Source organism: Bos grunniens, chromosome 1 (assembly GCF_055505025.1).
Source record: "Bos grunniens cultivar Pamir isolate PY7600 chromosome 1, Bosgru_T2T1.0, whole genome shotgun sequence".
In the NCBI taxonomy this organism is placed as follows: domain Eukaryota; kingdom Metazoa; phylum Chordata; class Mammalia; order Artiodactyla; family Bovidae; genus Bos; species Bos grunniens.
Genome location: NC_141165.1, coordinates 35,586,641 through 35,606,711, shown reverse-complemented (window position 1 = coordinate 35,606,711; position 20,071 = coordinate 35,586,641). Strand labels below are relative to the sequence as shown.

The window sequence follows — 20,071 nt, the reverse complement described above, 5'->3', positions numbered from 1 at the left end:
GGTAGGAGGGGAAATAGGGAGGTATTAGTCAAGCAGTACAAATTTCAGTTATGTAAGATGAATTAAGTCCTAGAGGTCTACTGTAAAATATAATGTCTACGGTACACAATACTATAGTATATATTTAAAAATTCACTGAAAGTAGTACTATATTAAGTTTTCCTATAAAAATTAATAATGATAAATAAAGAGGGCAGTGAGATATTGTAGGCAATGAATATGTTTATGATACTGATTTTGGTGGTTCTTTCACAAGTGCATGGTTGTGCGCTAAGCTGCTTCAGTCGTGTCCTACTCTTTTGTGACCCCAAGAACTTCAGCTGCTAGGCTCCTCTGCCCCTGGGATTCTCTAGACAAGAACACTGGAGAGGGTTGCCATGCCCTCCTCCAGGGGATTTAGGTGAGATATTTCAGGTAATGAATATGTTTATGATATTGATTTTGGTGGTCCTTTCACAAAGGTATACTTATGTATAAACTTAAACACTTGGATACATTAATTATGTACAGTTTTTCATATGTCAATTATACCTCAATAAAGAAACTTAAAAAACATATTTTAACTGCCTAATTTTGTTTCTAATCAAACAGGTAAGTTATTGGTTCACTGTCATACAGAAGGACTAAATGATATGTACTCACTAATCTGATAATAATTCCAGAGGACAGGAAAAATCAAAACTGGTAGTATGACCATAACCCTGTTTTGCCAGGTAAGTAGTAGAAATAGGGAAGAAAGGAATCAAAGTCCAAACATATTACATATCTTACCTTGGTTATCTTTGTTATCCTCAGTGAAGAGAGTCATGTCACTATTGGCATCATTTTTGCAATTTGATAGTAATATTAATAGTTTGCACAAAGTCAAATGCAGACATCCCCAAAATATTTTCAGTTTAGTTCATTGCTCAGTCATGTCTGACTCTTTGTGATCCTATGAATTGCAGCATGCCAGGCCTCGCTGTCCATCAGCAACTCCTGGAGTTCACCCAAACTCATGTCCATCGAGTCAGTGATGCCATTCAGCCATCTCATCCTCTGTCGTCCCCTTCTCCTCCTGCCTCCAATCCCTCCCAGCATCAGAGTCTTTTTCAATGAGTCAACTCTTCGCATGAGGTGGCCAAAGTACTGGAGTTTCAGCTTTAGCATCATTCCTTCCAAAGAAATCCTAGGGCTGACCTCCTTCAGAATGGACTGGTTGGATCTCCTTGCAGTCCAAGGGACTCTCAAGAGTCTTCTCCAACACCACAGTTCAAAAGCATCAATTCTTCAGCGCTCAGCCTTCTTCACAGTTCAACTCTCACATCCATACATGACCACTGGAAAAACCATAGCCTTGACTAGAGGGACCTTTGTTGGCAAAGTATTGTCTCTGTTTCTGAATATACTATCTAGGTTGGTCATAACTTTCCTTCCAAGGAGTAAGCATCTTTTAATTTCATGGCTGCAGTCACTATGTGCTTTGATTTTGGAACCCCCAAAAATAAAGTCTGACATTGTTTCCACTGTTTCCACATCTATTTCCTATGAAGTGATGGGACCAGGTGCCATGATCTTAGTTTTCTGAATATTGAGCTTTAAGCCAACTTTTTCATTCTCCTTTTTCACTTTCATCAAGAGGCCCTCTAGCTCCTCTTCACTTTCAGCCATAACGGTGGTGTCATCTGCATATCTGAGGTTATTGATATTTCTCCTGGCAATCTTGATTCCAGCTTGTGCTTCTTCCAGCCCAGCATTTCTCATGATGTACTCTGCATATAAGTTAAATAAGCAGGGTGACAATATACAGCCTTGACGTACTCCTTTTCCTATTTGGAATCAGTCTGTTGTTCCTTGTCCAGTTCCAACTGTTGCTTCCTGATCTGCATATAGGTTTCTCAAAAGGCAGATCAGGTGGTCTGGTATTCCCATGTCTTTCAGTTTATTTTCCACAGTTTATTGTGATCCACACAGTCAAAGGCTTTGGCATAGTCAATAAAGCAGAAATAGATGTTTTTCTGGAACTCTCTTGCTTTATCGATGTCCAGCAGATGTTGGCAATTTGATCTCTGGTTCCTCTGCCTTTTCTAAACCCAGCTTGAACATCTGGAAGTTCATGGTTCATGCATTGCTGAAGCCTGGCTTGGAGAATTTTGAGCATTACTTTACTATTTAGCTGGTTTCAAACACTTTGAACATGAACAGGGACCAATCTAGCTTGAGGCTGTTCAGTGAGAAAATCATTCCTGGAGAAACTGAATAGTCAAAGGGAAAAAAGAAAAAACTCTAGATTTTTGGGGTATCTGCAAAAAAAAGTTCAGTTACAACGCATTAACCCTATAGTGAGGCACACAGATCAACAAAGCCTGTTGCTGAAATCTGCTAGTTCACTGCATCTTAAATATATAAAAATAGGCTATCTAAGAATCACCAGATACCTAGGGGAGGTCTCAGACAACAGAGACAAAAACAAGAGAAAAGCAAACATGGAAAAAATAGATGATAAAATGGAAAAAATAAAGTGGAAAAGATAGTTGATAAAATATTGGGAAAAAATAAAAACCCATAATTAATATCCTCCGAGACATAAAAACTATTTATAAAACATGAATATAAAACTGTAAGAAAAAGTATTTGGGGTCGTGGGCAGGAGTTGAAGACATAAATAGCAAAAATTTTAAATCAAATTTAGGTATGAAAGAGAAATTGAGGAAAATCTCTTGAAAATTAAAAAAAAAAAAAAATACCGAGAGGGGAAATAAGGAACAAAAGGTATGAGAGGCTAGAGGGGAAGGAAGTGGGAGAGAATTGAAACAAAGAGAAAGGTGAATTTTGAATACTCTATTAAGAAGGAATAAAGGTTTACTTTGGCTATTGTCAAAAGTTCAGAAATAAAATAAGTAAAACCAGTTCATCACCAAAGTAGTAAAAGTTTTCTGTGCACACACTGGAAAGACAGTTTGAGAACTGGACACACTCAAATACTGAATGAGGCTCTGGGTAAATGATTAAAGACAATGACTATTTTTTATTCACAGTGATTGGTTACAATCTTATAATTTTCTTAAGGAATAGAGAATAGGTTAGTGGCTACCTCATATCAATTTTGGGAAACACACTATGTTGTCCTTATGATATCAAGACCCATAAACAAGAAATTTAATGACCTAGACAACCATGATGATGTGGTCACTCATCTAGAGCCAGACATCCTGGAGTATGAAGTTAGGTGGGCCTTAGGAAGCATTACTACCAACAAAGCTAGTGGAGGAGACAGAATTCTAGCTGAGTTATTTATAATCTTAAATGATGATTCTGTTAAAGTGCTGCACTCAATATATCAGCAAATTTGGGAAACTCAGAAGTGGCCACAGGACTGGAAAAGGTCAGTGTTCATTCCAATCCCAGAGAAAGGCAATGCCAAAGAATGTTCAAACTACTGCACAATTGTGCTCATTTCATATGCTAGCAAAGTTATGCTCAAAATCCTTCAAGTTAGGCTTCAGCAGTACATGAACCTAGAACTTGCAGGTGTACAAGCTGGGCTTCAGAGAGGTAGAGAAATCAGAGATCAAATTGCCAACATTTGTTGGATCATGGAGAAAGCAAGGCAATTCCAGAAAAAAAATCTACTTCTGCTTCATTGACTATGCAAAAGCCTTTGACTGTGTGTTTCAAAACTAACTGGAAAATTCTTAAAGAGATGGGAATACCAGGCCACCTCACCTGACTCCTAAGAAACCTCTATGCGGCTCAAAAAAGCAACAGACCCAGACATGGAACAACTAAGTGGTTCAAAATTGGGAAACGAGTACGACAAGGCGGTATGTTGTCACCCTGCTTTTAACTCATATGCAGAGTACATCTGGGCTTCCCTGGTGGCTCAGTGATAAAGAATTCATCTGCAGTGTAGGAGATGCAAGAGATGGCAGTTTGATCTTTGGGTGGGAAATATCCCCTGGAAGAGGAGATGGCAATGCACTCCAGTATTTTTGCCTGGGAAATCCCATGAACAGAGGCGCCTGGAGGGCTACAGAACCATGGGGTGGCAAAGAGTCAAACAAGACTTAGCAAGTAAACAACAGCAACAAAGCAAGAAATGACCCGGGCCAAGTTAATATCATGAAACAAGCTAAATTAAGCTTTGTAAAACTAAACTGACTTTGTCTGCTCTGGAATTTTCAAGGCTGCTTTTCCATTTGTGTTTAACACCATTGAAAAGAGCGTTATACGTGCAGCCAATGTTGGACTCACTAAACACCAAGGCCTCTATAGTCTAGAGGAAACTAACTTAGGAGGTTATTATATATTTTCTAAGAATGGAGGAAGAATAAAGGGAAAGGGAAAACTGAAGCATGCCTACTGAATCTCTATGTTCAGTTTCACAGCTCATGAGTGCTAACCATCTCTTCTTTGCAATACTATTAGACAATTTTTTGAGAGAGTCCTGAAAGTATGATTTGCTAAGTTTGGTTCCGTTTTAATTACAAATGGAGATAATGCTCTTATTTTGAGAGACCACTCTGTATCCCAAATTAATCAACCCAACTCTATGGTTATTCCAGGCCTCAAAACTTCTCTAAAGAATGGATTGTGAATTTTCAAACTCTAATCCAAAACAGCTGGTGCTGGGAAAGATTGAAGGCAGGAGGAGAAGGGGATGACAGAGGATGAGCTGGTTGGATGGCATCACTGACTCGATGGACATGAGTTTGAGTAAGCTCTGGGAATTGGTGATGGACAGGGAAGCCTGGTGTGCTGCAGTCTATGGTCGCAAAGAGTTGGACACAACTGAGTGATTGAACTGAACTGAACTGAATTCAAAACAGGTCTCTCCATAATATACCATATTGAAACATCTTGATATATTTGAAGCTGAAGCAGACCTGTATATTTTAAAATTTTTTATGAGTCCAAGCTTCCATGCTCAATTGCTTCAGTAGTGTCCAACTCTTTGAAACCCTATGGACTGTAGTCCACAAGACTCCTCTGTCCGTGGGATTCTCCAGGCAAGAATACTGGAATGGGTAGGGTAGCCCCAGGATACCACCAAATAAACAAGCAGCTTTGTTTCAAATCTCAAAGCTTATTTTTTTTTATAGGCACAAAAGATGATAAAGTTTAATTTGATTGATCTCTGACAATTTGGTCTCTCAATGAGGGAGTTAACCTTGCAGAACTGCTGGGAGGGTGCTATGGGGTGGGAGGTGATCAAGAATGGTTCACAAGATAAACTAGCTATGGCTACTAAATTTGGACCCCATTATGATAACCAACAGAGAAGGCAATGGCACCCCACTCCAGTACTCTTGCCTGGAAAATCCCATGGGCAGAGGAGCCTGGAAGGCTGCAGTCCACGGGATCGAGAAGAGTCAGACATAACCAAGCGACTTCACTTTCACTTTTCACTTTCATGCATTGGAGAAGGAAATGGCAACCCACTCCAGTGTTCTTGCCTGGAGAGTCCCGGGGACCGGGGAGCCTGGTGGGCTGCCGTCTATCGGGTCGAATGGAGTCAGACTTAGCAGCAGCAGCAGCATGATAACCAACCATGGCAGAGGAATAAGTGGTGCTTTCTCAACCAAGATTAATGAGAAAAGGAATAGGGCTGACCACCAAGATTATGACACCTCTCACTGCTGTTAGCATTAGATTACATTCAGGAATGACAATCAAAAGTGTAACTGGTATGGCATGAGGCCAATGTAATCAGAATAGATGCTGGGAATAGAAAGAATTCTAAAGATTTCTCCTCCAGTTGGCCCTAGTTGGCTGATTAAGCCCAAACACTTGTCTTGGCACTGCCATGAAAGTTATTAAGGTTATTAATTAGCTAAACTTAACATAGGGATATTTATAATCAAATAAAGCATAAACTGGGGCTTCCCTTGTGGCTCAGCTGGTAAAGAATCTGCCTGCAATGTGGGAGACCTGGGTTCAGTCCCTGGGTTGGGAAGATCCCCTGGAGAAGGGAAAGGCTATCCACTCCAGTGTTCTGGCCTAGAGAATTCCAGGGACTGTATAGTCCGTGGGGTTGCAAAGAGTCAGACACGACTGAGTGACTTTCACTTTCCATCACACTTTCCAAAGTGTAAATACCTGAATATTCACAATCCATGTAGATTGGTCCCATTTTGTACAGGTATTTAGTGGCAAGGGCCAATAGTACTGATACATAATTCACTACATACCTAGGAGTCTAACACATCTAAAACATTCTAGACACTTATATGTTTGATATAGGACCCTTCACAGCACTTTACATAATAGAATAAATAAAATATATCATGACACAATTATCATATGAAATATTATGCAACCCTCAAATAAATTTTTGAATGAAATAATTTCTATATGAAAGCAGGATACTAAATTATGCAGGCTACTAAATTATGTCAATGATCTGAGTCTAATTTTATTAAAATTACAAATACACATGGACATACTAGAAAGAAATATGTTATGTTATAGTGTTCATTAACGTGTGGTAGGTTATTAGTAACTTTTACATATTTTATTTGTATTATCAAAATCCTAAGTATTATTATTATTTTGCAATTTGATATTTTTTAGAAACACTGAACATTAATTTATGCAATTAGTTTGCTATTTATACATATGGCACTAATTCTATATGTTACTTTGCCAAATTGACCTTTTAGTACATTGGTTCCCTCATCTTCAAAAATCATTTGACTTAAAGGATCTAATATCTCTTTAAACACAAAAATTCTCAGAATATCTAAATATAGAAGTGTCAAGAAAGCCCTAGGTTTATAATGTATTGCCCTAGAATCACTGCTTGGACTTGGCACTTTGCTATTTTGAACTCTGAACATGATCATGTCTTAAGTCATAATAAATGATCTTATTTTTCATTCTATCATTACATGAGTTTTGAACACAGCTAAGAAAGTACAAACAAGAGCACAAACTGTTGGGCAGTTGCTCTCTTAATTTTTCTTTATATTATTTTAAGTAATATTCTCATAGAAAAGTCCATATTGTCAAAGCTATGATTTTTCCAGTAGTCATGTAGTAGTAGTAGTGAGAGCTGGACCATAAAGAAAACTAAGCACCAAATAATTGATGTTTTTTGAACTGTGGTGCTGGTGAAGACTCTTGAGAGTCCCTTTGATGTCAAGAAGATCAAAGCAGTCAATCCTAAAGGAAATCAACCCTGAATATTCATAGGAAGGACTGATGCTGATGCTGAAGCTCCAATACTTTGGCCACCTGATGCAAAGAGCTGATGAAACTTTTTTCTTCACCATTATCTTATTACAAACGAATATACTTGTGATCATGCTAATTCACTTCAGTTGTGTCTGACTCTGTGACCGCCCCCCCCCCCCATTGACTTGACTCTGTAGCCCATCAAGCTCCTCTGTCCATGGATTTCCCAGGCAAGAATACTGGATTGCGTTGCCATTTCCTCCTCCAGGGGATCTTCCCAACCCAGGGGTAGAACCCACATCTCTTATGTCTCCTGGATTGGCAGGTGGGTTCTTTAGCACTAGTACCACTAGCTTCATCAAAATTCTGGTGCAAGAGTTCCCATGTGTTGAAGGGCAGGCTGGTAGAGTACGATCTTCCCAGAAGAATAAAGATCACACAAATAAGTGCAACTCCTGATCTGGTATGATTTTAAATGATACTACTTTGCAAATGAATTCAGTTCACCATCTGAGTTTGCAAATATGTTTCTTTGCATATTTCTTCAATACCAAGCAGTTTCTTCCTTGTACCACAAAACAAAACAAGCAAAAACAAAGCAACAGAACTAAGTGCACATCATTACTGGAAAGATTAATACTAAAGTTTTCTTTTTTAAAAAATGTACATAAAATGTTGAATTACCATGAATACTAAACTAATGAAAGTAGAGGTAACATCTAACAGAATCATAAGTAGCTGCCATATGTTATGTGTTCAATGTTGAATTCATTGGTGACTTGACTGCAGGTGATAACAAGCAAGCAGTAATGTGATCAGAGGAGAAAGCAAGCAAAGGGTGAACATGATGAAGTGTAATTAAGTAATTGAGATTTTTCTCTATTGACCTTATATGCTACCAATAATGAACTCAGATTAACATGTGACATTCTTACTATAATGATTCACTGAGAAGAGGAAGATATTATTGACCTTCTGTGGGGTTTTGTTTGTAATGAGTTACTTTATTATGTTTAAATTTGGGATTCATAAAGGGGTATAATACTCGAGCTCACCCTCTGACTCAGTAATAAAAAATTTGTTTTTCGTAAGCATGACACCTTATAACCTGAATATGAAGTTCCTCCATTAACAGGGCTTCAAATTGTTCTTAGAGTCTATTAAAGTGTCTCTTCTCTTGTTTTTGCTTGTGATACATCCAAAAAAGTTAATGTTTTCTATTAAAAATGTTAGTCTAATGAACTTGATTCCTTTTAGGGCTTTTCATTACATCTTCTTGGTTAGTAATCTTATAATTGCTTATGCTTACTTTTAAGTAAGCTTGATTAGCAGTCATTTTATTTACTTTTAAAAAAGTCCTAAAGTTGTCTATATTTCATTACTGCTACTGCTGCTAAGTCGCTTCAGTTGTGTCCGACTCTGTGTGACCCCACAGATGGCAGCCCACCAGGCTCCCCCATCCCTGGGATTCTCCAGGCAAGAACACTGGAGTGGGTTGCCATTTCCTTCTCCAATGCATGAAAGTGAAAAGGGAAAGTGAAGTCGCTCAGTTGTGTCCGACTCTTAGCAACCCCATGGACTGTAGCCCACCAGGCTCCTCCGTCCATGGGATTTTCCAGGCAAGAGTACTGGAGTGGGGTGCCATTGCTTTCTCCGCTATATTTCATTACTTCCTTTTTATTCTGTAAACCACTGAAATATGATGTCCATTCCTAGCATTCCGATAAAATTGTCCTTGCTTAGATTGGTAATGGGCTTTGTACTTACTAGACCCTCTGGAAACTGTTAAATATTTAACTGATAGCAAGAACAAATGTATATTAAAATGTCTCTTGTGCTCAGATTTCCTGGATTTTCTTTGAAACCTAATAATTATCTCTCTAGATAATTGTTTGATATTGGCTAAATAAGTAGAAATTTTATGCCCAAAATTTAACTCTTTGTTTTGTTGGTTTAGATTTGGGGTAAGTAAAATTGTGCAAAGTGAAGAATCAAAACAGATAAGCTCATCAGATGGTGACTGATAAAGCTGTAGCTACAAGTTTAAACCTCAGGAAAAGATTTAGCCCTGTGCCTCCTCCCAGGGCGACAGTAGCCAGCGATGCAGCAGCCTGGTCACTCCCTTCCTGCTCACTGGAACAGAGCTCTGGAGCACTCCTTCTCTCTCTTTCTTGTCTACTTGTCCCTCACCGCTCCCCCCAAAAAAGGGAACTACTGTACCACAGGGCCCTGAAACTACATAGCGAAATACTACTTTATTTCCACTTAACTCATATCCCCAATAGGCTTCGGGTTGTGGTTAAGATCATGGGATATATTTTCTGTTTAGTGACTTCCTTTCCCTTCTAGGATAGGGAAGTAGAGGTCATAATAAATTAGACATGGTATTGAACTCGAAGGTCTGTGTGAGTACTCCTTTCCTTGTCATTAGATGCAAAAAATGACAGGATCTTATGACCTAAGGGCTAAGTGCAAGACTCTGCCCCACAACCACAATTTCTCACACCTCTTACAGCTATAACACCACTGATCACTTCCTCATTAAAAGTCTCTCCCTCCTTAGTTTTAGAAATATTACACTTCTGTTATACATGGTGCTCTTTGTCCTTTCCCACTTTCAGTCTCACCAGTGTTTAATGAGCTCATTAAACACTGGGGTCTCTTATTTCCATGCTTGACCCACTCCTCATGCTCCAAACTCAATACTGTAAGTCTGTTTCAATATATTCAACTTTTGTGCATATTTCAAGTTTTCTCAACAGGTATATAGGATCCACTGTCTCAGGTTTGATACCCCCAGGCATCTCACACTTGCCTAATCTAACTAGACTTTACTCCTAATCTCATTCTGTGATGTCTATATGTATGCACTGTCATCTATCCAGTTTTTCAAAATGAAGCCATTCTTAAAATAATCCCCTCCCTATTTCCTCCCCCAAATCTGCTGTCACCAAGCAACATCTATATTTTTACTTTTTCCTGTCTCTGGAATGCATCTTCTCCTTTCCGAATTCACTAAACACGATCTCTCTCGTTATTTTTCAGGAAAGTATCTTTGTCACTAAAATGATCTCCTTTCTCTTCCTACTCTACAAATCACTCTGTCACAATTTAGTCCTTCTTAAAGCAAGAAGTGACTTAGTATGCATGCAAAGCAAGAGCTTAATAGTGTCTTTTCATACTTAAAATTGTATCATACTTCAGTCTCCAGGATCAAACCCAATCTCTTCAGCACAGTGTATGACCTCTAACTTGTGGTTCCTGCCCAACTTTTCCAGAATTGATTAGTCTGGATGCTGATAGCTCCTGTAACAAATTGTAATGACTTTTCTCACTCCAACTTTCTTTCTCTTCCCCATAACTGACAAGGTGAAAATTTCTAATCCATGGGCAGCTTTCATTCACACAGTGTTTCAGGGCCACAAAACCTCTGTTTTGTAGTTCTGTCATCTCTTAGGGTCTTAGCATAAACCGATGGAAAAGAAACAGTATGGTGAAGGCTCACCTGCTGCTTAAGATTCTTAGCTTGGAAGTAATAACATTTGTTTCTTCTCAAACTCTGTTGGCTGAAATTCAGTCATAGGGCCACATGTTAGTTGGCCAGTTCTCAGTAACAGTTCTATACCAAGGAAGAAAGAACACAAACTTTGGTGAACAGTGTACTTTCTCTGCATTAACACAGACTGTCTCTTTCCATTCCATGTCTTGCTCCCTCATGCACTGCAGCCATACTTAACCCTCATAATCCTGAAATACACTACGTCTCTTGGCATATATTGCTGCCTTTTGCTCATGGCTATCTTCTACTCATCTTTAAAAAACATAGCTGAGAAATCTTTTTGTGTAGAAAACCATTACAGAACTCTTATTTTTGGATTAACAACCTCCTTATGTATTCTATATTTTTTTTGTTGCAATAGGTTCTTGGAAAATCTTGATAGATGCAGTTATGTACATCATAATTTCAAAAATGTCCATTTCTCTTTTCAGTGGGACCTGAAAAAATATGAGTATTAAAAATGAAGCCTGACTCATTTAGACCATATTAAAAATTTATGAAAATATTTTTTGGTAAAGTCAAATTTATGATTTTATAAGTAGCTGTTATCATACATCTGGCAATATACAGTTTGTTAAACAGGAGCTTTTTGTTATTTTTAATCATATGTAAAAAACCTATGAAGATGGTATAAAAATCAATTCCTTAGTAACTCATTACTTATCTTTCTGAAGAGATACAAGTGAGGCCATATAATTGAGTTCTGCCCAAGGAAATGTAGACAGAAATATGTATATCAATTTCAAACCTGGCCCATAAAAACCCTTCATAGGCAACAACTTATCCTTTCTTATGCAGACTCAATGTCAAAGCCCAGAAAAATCTCAAAAACCATACATGAAATTTCCATGAGCCTGGGTCCTTGAGTGATGCTGTAAAACAGAGCCCCAAGTCCACCAATAGAGAACATTTCCATTTGGCTGTTGTGTCATGAAAAAACAAAACAAAACTATGTCATTGATATTTTGAGGTTGATAATACCATCAGCATTATCCAAAATTATGCCCAGAGTTAATGACTAAAGAATTCATATATGGTGACCTCTTGGAAAATTAAAAATCTTTGCTTACATTAATAACTCAAAATAGAAAATTTTGTCTAATGGTGAGCCTGAGGTACCCATATGTCAAGACCTCCTTATGCTGTTTCCCAGGAAATCTATTATACCAACTTCACCTTGGGGCTGCGGCACTCTCTTGGAGCTACTGGTTACAGCAGCTGGCCTAAACAGGAAAACAAAGAGCAAAAAAGAGGATTTTAGAATATGTTTAAGATTTTCAGTGGTACAATGCTAAGATTACTTTATATTAATGCTGTGCCATGCTAAGTTGCTTCAGTCACGTCCAACTCTTTGTGACCCTATGGACTGCAGCCCACCAGGCTCCTCTGTCCATGGGATTCTTCAGGCAAGAATACTGGAGTGGGTTGCTATGTCTTCCTCCAGAGGATCTTCCTGACACAGGGATTGAACCCATGTCTCTTAAGTCTCCTGCATTGGCAGATGGGTTCTTTACCACTAGCGCCATATGGGAAGCACACTTTTTATTAATAAATACTCTCAAACAGCTTAAACAGAAAGCAAGAATCATGAAGAGTTACAACCATGGTGTAAAATTATTAAGACATAAACCCCATCCAGGTAGAAGGGGACAGCAATATAGAAACTTGCTCATTTTGAGTAAGAAATCAGGTGAAAAACAAAAATAAATACTCTCTTGGTGAGTCCACAACCACAGGCCAGACTTCATAAAATAAAACATCTGGAACTATGTAAGTCAGGGTCAGTGCTACAATTCAAAGGGGTCATCAAGTTCTTGGGATCTTCCCACAAGTCCTATATGTTTGTGTATATATGTGTGTATATGTAAGTGTGTATTCTTTGGAGGGAATGATGAAAGCTGAAGCTCCAGTACTTTGGCCACCTCATGCGAAGAGTTGACTCATTGGAAAAGACTCTGATGCTGGGAGGGATTGGGGGCAGGAGGAAAAGGGGATGATAGAGGATGAGATGGCTGGATGGCATCACCGACTCAATGGATGTGAGTTTGAGTGAACTCCAGGAGTTGGTGATGGACAGGGAGGCCTGGCATGCTGCAATTCATGGGGTCACAAAGAGTTGGATATGACTGAGCGACTGAACTGAACTGATATATGTATTTGTGTATGTATATACAGGCTTCCCTGGTAGCTTAACTCAGTTCAGTCGCTTAGTCATATCCAACTCTGTGACCCCACGGACTGTAGCACTCCAGGCTTCCCTGTCCTTCACCAACTCCTGGGGCTTGCTCAAACTCATGTCCATTGAGTCAGTGATACCATCCAACCATCTCATTCTCTGTCATCCCCTTCCCTTCCTGCCTTCAATCTTTCCCAGCATCTGGGTCTTTTCCAATGAGTCAGTTCTTCGCATCAGGTGGTCAAAGTATTGGAGTTTCAGCACCAACATCAGTCCTTCCAATGAATATTCAGGACTAATTTCCTTTAGGATTGACTGGTTTGATCTCCCTGCAGTCCAAGGGACTCTCAAGAGTCTTCTCCAACACCACAGCTCAAAAGCATTGATTCTTCAGTTCTTGGCGTTCTTTATAGGCCAACTCTCACATCCATACATTACTACTGGAAAAACCATAGCTTAGTAGATGGAGCATATATATATATATATGTATGTGTGTGTATATATACACAATTATATTTAAAATTAGGTAGGAATGCTTTTCTAGAAATCTTCAAGATTTTTCCTCAGCCAAATCTGAGAAATATGCCAACATGTGCACCAATAACAGGCAAAGGAGACAGGCTGGTGTCACCATGATTGTCCACCAATCAAAATTCATACTTCAGACTAGGACCCTTGTTCCATGAATGCACTGCTCCCCAATATCTGACCAAAATAGGATATCTTAACCAAGTGGTTCTTAAAGCGAGGTCCATAGGATAACATTATCAACATCACATTTGAATTTATCAGAAAAGCACATTCCAGGCTCAATCCCAAACTACTGACTCAGAAAATTAAAAATAGTGCTTCACAAATTGAGTTTAAACAAGAATTTCAGGTGGTTCTGATGCACATTAAAGCTTGAGAACCACTACTTTACCCTATAAAAGCAGATGCTGAGTTTTGGGTAAGCAACTAATAGTTTATGCTATGCATAGACATTTTCTAATTAAAAGTACTTTTCTTTAGAGATCATAATAAAATGAAAGCAAATGTAGTTAAAACAAAACAAAAACCAAAGCTATTAAAAGTACAAGAACAACAAGAAAATGTTAATGTACAGAGGGGAATAAAATCTTAACATGTTTGAGAAAATAGGAAGAGGCAGATGTAACTATTTTGTAATAGGAAGTTATAGTGTGTAAAGAGGGGTGTAAGAAGAAAGAGATCCAACTTAGCACCACAGAATCTGAGAGAGACTGTCCTAGAGACTGAAGACTTCCTGATTTCAAACAAAAGGGGGAATAAAGTTGAAATTATAGATCAAAATGAGAAATTCTTGGAAATCCATATTCAAGAGGCTGAAGCACCGACCCTCATTCTCTATTGCCATGGAGAGAATGTGGCAATGGTATAAACCAACCGTAAGCAAGATGATGGAGACAGAAATGGCAACCCACTCCAGTATTCTTACCTAGATATTCCACGGACAGAGGAGCCTGGTGGGCTGCCGTCTATGGAGTAGCACAGAGTCGGACACGACTGAAGCGACTTAGCAGCAGCAACAGCAGCAAGCAGATGAAGGAGATTTCTTCTGTTAAAAGAAAACAGAACGTCTAGAGATTCAAGAACAATATTCATAGAAGAGGGGAGATTGAAAAATAACATTGTAATGCAACGTACTGGATCTCTACAGTTTTCCTATTCCTTCTGCAATAGATAATTAGCAATCAGAGAGCTAAAAGGCAAGGTACATCTCACTTCTTTTCTCCATATTCGGCTTTAATTGTTTAGAAGGTCATGTGTCACTTTGGTAAATGAAAGTGTGAATTGAAAAACAACAATGAATCTTTTATTTTAACAAATATTTTCTTGGTGTGCCTGTTTGCTAGTAGGAGCGCTGTAAACAGTAAACATTCTAAAAGGCCCTTCAAAGGAGTTAAACGCCATTTAGTGGAAAGAGAGACAGACAGGAGCAGAGAGAGCAGAGAACAAAACAGAAAAAGGCTTGTTTCAAGAGATAAAACCATCTCAACTCGTTGCCATGTGTACTCTTTACTGCTCTCAGCTTCCCGGCTGGAAAGCTACTGGACTCTAAGGGACAGAGGTCGGTCAAGGCAACCGTAAAGGAAACTCCGCGGAACTCCGCACCCAGAGTGCCCCCGGAGGCGGCCACTCCCTGTTAATGACTTTGTAAGTTTCCAGCTGATTTCGATCTCTCAGTTCCTCGCGGACCTGAATCTCAAGACACAAGTATTTGGAGCCGCTCTAGGGGCAAGGAAAGCAGCCTACAGCCTCTCCTCGCCGCACCGGGGCGTCGGTCCAGCCCCCAGGTCTCGCGCAGAGACGCGGAAGTGCCCAAGTGAGGAAGAGGGCCGGAAGCCCCTTTGTTACCCAGGATTTAGGAAACGAAACTAGAAACCACGGGTTTCGTCACCGACGTCGCTCAGAAGCCTGGGTAACTCCAGCCAAGATTGTGTGTAAGGAGCACGCTCGATCGCCAAGCGTTGCAAGCAGAACACAGGCTCCGCTCCCGGGTTCCCGCAGCTCCTCTCACCGCAGGTAGCCCCGGAGCAGCTGTGCAGACAGGTGGGCGGGCACCCGGCGCGGGGCAGCGCGGGTTCCCAGGGTGGGCGGAGGGGCGCTGGGGCACTTGGGAGCGAGGGGCGCGAGCGCAGGCGGGTTTCGTTTGCGCTGAGATTGGGGGTAGAGAGTGGGGGCTGGGGCCCCAGCGACCTAGAAAAGCGACCTCCGAAGCTGAGCAGGGACTGAGCCCGGGGCCCGGGAGTCCCAGTCCCATCCTGGCCAGTCTCAGAGTCTTTCCAAGGTCAAGGTATTTCCTTCCTGAAACCGCCTTGTAGGTTCGAATTAGCTTAGTCCATCTCTTAACATTGGCCACCTCATGCGAAGAGTTGACTCATTGGAAAAGACTCTGATGCTGGGAGGGATTGGGAGCAGGAGGAGAAGGGGACCACAGAGGATGAGATGGCTGGATGGCATCACTGACTCGATGGACGTGAGTCTGGGTGAACTCCGGGAGTTGGTGATGGACAGGGAGGCCTGGCGTGCTGCGATTCATAGGGTCGCAAAGAGTTGGACACGACTGAGCGACTGAGCGACTGAACTGATCTCTTAACGAGCGGAGCAGCGTATCTCCCCGCATTTGAGGGAAATCAAAGGGACGATTAATAGAGCCTGCTAGCTGTCTTTGAACAGGAAGTATTAATTAGGATTGTGGATGGAGGCAAAACTATGCTAGGCACCCGGAAACACAGGAAGAATTGCCAACACAGGTGGTTTATCACGTAGAAGGTAAAGTAGGAATCCACCTGCCTGACTTGAACGTGTCTCTACTACTTGATATCTGTGGACTCCTGGGCACTTTCCTCCTATACATTCCTTTCTTGGCTCATATCTGAAATTGGGTAACGATCAAAAGTTACAAGAGTTAGAGTATGATGTATAACTTTGGCACTGCAGAATATGCTCAGTAACGTTAGATTTATTACTTTTAATATCTGACCAAGCCCCTGCTTCTCCAGGCTCACTGTCTGGTTCCCATGTGATTTATTCAGACAGCTCTTCCAGCAAGTCCTGGCACAGCCACTTTCCAGTTCCAGGAACAGGCAGGCAATATTTCTCTTAGTTTAGCAATCTGAGATACATGGTTAATGTATGTGCCACTTGCTTAGTGAGAAGTATCAGGCGATTCAGGATACCCTTCTTCTTCCTGGAACTTTCTCGACAATAGAACTTTCTCTTAATAGCGCCCTGGCAAGTATTAGGATTGTAGGGCTTTGAACGCTGAACAAGCACAAAGAAATGGAAAGGGAAATGAGTAGGTTTCTGCATTTGGATAGAAGTATCAGATAAGATGGCCGAGTCACAGGTTAGCCAGACTTCACATCTGATTGGTAACTGTTCTTTCTGACCAAAGGGAGTGAAATAATACTGAACACACTGTTGAATCAATCATCAAGCACCAATTAAGTGTCCTGTCCTGACAGTCCATGTGCTGGCTTTTGAGAGTTTAGAGAGACAGAAAACCTGTAAGAACTGCTCCCTGTCCACCTCTCCATTTTCTTGTCTAATGATCTCTTTCTTTGCTCTGCCACCCACAGATCTTCATAACCTTGAATGAGCCAAGCTCTCTCACTCCAGCCACAGGACTTCTACCCATACAGTTCCCCCTGCCTCCCTGCCTCAATGCCTCGCCCCCCCAACACACACACACACACACACACACCTCCCTAACCTGGTTGATTTTAAACTGCCTTTGGCACTCAGATCTCACTTTTTGACAACCCACCACCACCATCTAAATTAGTGCCCCCATAACACTTTTTATAGAGCCATTATTTTTATTCATAACACTATTATTTGTAATTAATATGTTAATTGTCCATCATTTTGTCCTAATGATTGTTATAGTGCCTTCCATGCTCTGTGCCTTCAAGCAATATTCCTGGAAAACAGGCACAAACTTTATACTGAGTGAATATTTGCAGACATATGTATACATATATATGTGTGTGTGTGTGTGTGTGTGTGTGTGGATTTATTTATGTGTGCATGTGTGTGTATGCTCTTGCATTTTCTTTCATAGTGCTAACTTTAAAAACCAAAGCATTGTAGTTAAACAGTGCTAACTACTATGTTTATATTTTTCAAATTTTGAAAATAAGTGTTTACAGAAAAACTCTTGCATGCTATCCACCTTACATAAGAAAGATACCATAAAGAAAGTCTTTTAACAAATTTCACTGGAACTTGGCAATTTGGGAGAATGTCCTTTTTTTTTTTTCCTCAATGAGTCAAGGACATAATGGCAAAGGAAATGAATCATGAATCATTTAAATGAGCTAGATGAGTGAGTGAGTGAAGTCGCTCAGTCGTGTCCGACTCTTTGTGACCCCATGGACAGTAGCCTACCAGGCTCTGCCGTCCATGGGATTTTCCAGGCAAGAATACTGGAGTGGGCTGCCATTTCCTTCTCCAGAGGATCTTCCCAACCCAGGGATCGAACCCAGGTCTCCTGCATTGCAGACAGATGCTTTACCATCTAAGCCACCAGCTAGATAGTGAGGTATATAACATTAAGTAACTATCTGTGCAGGGGTCCAGCCCCAGCAGAATCCAGGGGTATCCTCAGGATTATGGTATAGGCAATAAGGAAAGTAAAAAGAGAGAGAGAGGCTTGATCTTCCTTGGTTTACATAGAAAGCCAATAAAGCTCCTGTGTTCCAAGGAGTCATCCTGAAAGAAGAACAGAAAGAGAAAAGGAGAGAAAAGGAAAAAAGAATGACACGGGGAGACCAAGCTTCGGTGAGCGAGGCCCATAACTTTATTTTCAAAAGGAACTTTCATATCTTGACTTGTACATAGAGGGAAATGAAAGATGCAAAGTCATACAGAGTCAGCCCAAACATTACATCTGTTTTGTCTTTATCAAAACCAGGATTTTTTCTGCATACCTTTCCCACAAACAATGTTGTGTATAATATCTTCTGGCCTTGGAGGCCTGTGGACATTTTATGACCCTTTTTTGATAAAGGCTGATCAGCCAGAAAACTTGTTTTCCCTTAAAGTGTTTCTTCTTTATTTCTCCAGCCTCAGAAAGTACTAAACAGAGTTACATTCTCACTGAGCAAAGGTGCAGTGGGTCACAACAAAGAAAGAACCAATTAGCTCAAAGGTCTGATGTGGTTAATTCCAAGGCTGCTACTTGTTTTTCTTACATTCCAACTATGTTAACTAATGCACTCCCAGGTACACACTCCCAGGTATGGGCACTTGGCAGCAAGCTTTGGCCCAATAATGAAGCCCTTTACCAGTACTATCTATTCTAACAATTTTTCATCCCTTAAAGGACTCTATGCTCATTAGGACTTTTAGAATGTTTTGGCTTCCCGTGCCTTTCAAGGTTGGGGAGTTGTGAACAATCATGTGTGTTAATTGCAAGAGTATGGATAAACCTGTCAGGCAAGCTAGAATGCCAACAGAAGGGTTAAAATAGAAATATTCCTTTCATGCCCAGGAGAATTATTAATTAAAGCCCTAAGTTGACTTTTTCCAGAGAAAGGTGGTCAGGGATAGCCCCCTGTTAATGACAGAAGAATTGGTGAAAGGCGCAAAATAGTAAGACAGACAGATTCTGGTTTTGGGGTAGATGCTCTAGCAGATTCAGGGGGTCCCTTGAGGCCTGATCCGCCTTTGCCTGTCAGATTCTCTCTGCATGACCTTTGTCATGGGTGGGATCTCCCGTGGTGGCTTCCGGCATATCTGGGCTTAGTTTCCTCATTTATAATCTTTCCGGACTTTGTTTCCTCATTTATAAGGAGGAAAGGAAACAAAACAAATTTGTGAGGGAGCTATAAGTTGCCAGGGAAAGGTTTTTCAGGAGTAATAAAGCAACCAAACTAGGATAACTAACATAAAGATTAGTTTATGTGTCTTTGGTCTCTTTGGTTTAGTTGTTTTGTAGGACACTTGACCACCTGTCAGATGGCACCAATTGATGTAATGCCTATGATTTTCTTCAAGGTTTACTGTTAAATGCTATTCCAATGTGGTTCTAAGTATATTTGTTTTCATTTCTTGAATGTAAAATACCACAGTGGTATTTTATAGATAGGGTTCTTCCCTGGTGGCTCAATGGTAAAGAATCTGCCAGCTAAATGCAGGAGATGCAGATTTGATCCCTGAGTTGGGAAGATCCCCTGAAGAAGGAAATGGCAACCCACTCCAGGATTCTTGCCTGGAAATCCCATGGACAGAGGAGCCCAGCAGGCTGCAGTCCTTGGGGCTGCAAAGGAATCGGACATGACTTAGTGATTAAAAAACAAAACACATTTTATAGATAGACTCCTTCTCATCAGGTCCCTTGCACTGATAATAGCCTCAGCCATCCCACTCTGTGCCATCTTGGATGTGCATGTTCTGATGTACTCAAATCCACACCAACATCTTGGCTACCTATTTGTGTGAACCAACCCATCTGTGTTTGCTCCATTTGCCCTTTACTAAAACTACAGTTCAACAAATGAAATGCTTTCCCTTTAGATGTTAACCTTTTAAATGTGTAAATTTTACCTGCAAACATAGCTGAGCAACATGGAAATTGCTTGATTTGTGACTTACCTCAGCAAGTACTGAGTTCTCCACTACCTCTGTGTAATTCCTTGCCTCTCCCTTAGTCT

General features: G+C 40.4%; 1 protein-coding gene and 1 long non-coding RNA gene across 11 annotated transcripts in view; one reads left to right on the top strand and one right to left on the bottom strand.

The window, feature by feature from the left end:
• Window positions 1-712: 712 nt before the first annotated feature.
• LOC147379259 (uncharacterized) lies at window positions 713-15,025 on the bottom strand. 2 transcript variants are annotated; one of them, XR_015132620.1, is made up of 5 exons: window positions 14,556-14,686; window positions 14,347-14,466; window positions 11,891-11,937; window positions 10,661-10,774; window positions 713-2,234 (listed from the first exon to the last, which is right to left on the bottom strand). It is a non-coding gene; the product is annotated as an uncharacterized LOC147379259 (long non-coding RNA). The 2 variants fall into 2 exon arrangements; XR_015132619.1 differs by lacking the exons at window positions 713-2,234; window positions 10,661-10,774 and adding an exon at window positions 10,992-11,151 and having other exon boundaries at window positions 14,556-15,025.
• Window positions 14,377-20,071, top strand: part of LOC147379258 (phospholipid scramblase 2) — a 28,787-nt gene continuing 23,092 nt past the window's right edge. Inside the window, exon 1 of one of the 9 annotated variants that reach the window (XM_086316807.1) lies at window positions 14,377-15,461. The gene's annotated coding sequence lies outside the window, so the exon portion shown is untranslated. Of the gene's footprint in view, window positions 15,462-15,523; window positions 15,889-20,071 lie in introns of those variants that run through there. The other 8 variants (XM_086316869.1, XM_086316878.1, XM_086316831.1 and 5 more) reach the window with 8 other exon arrangements.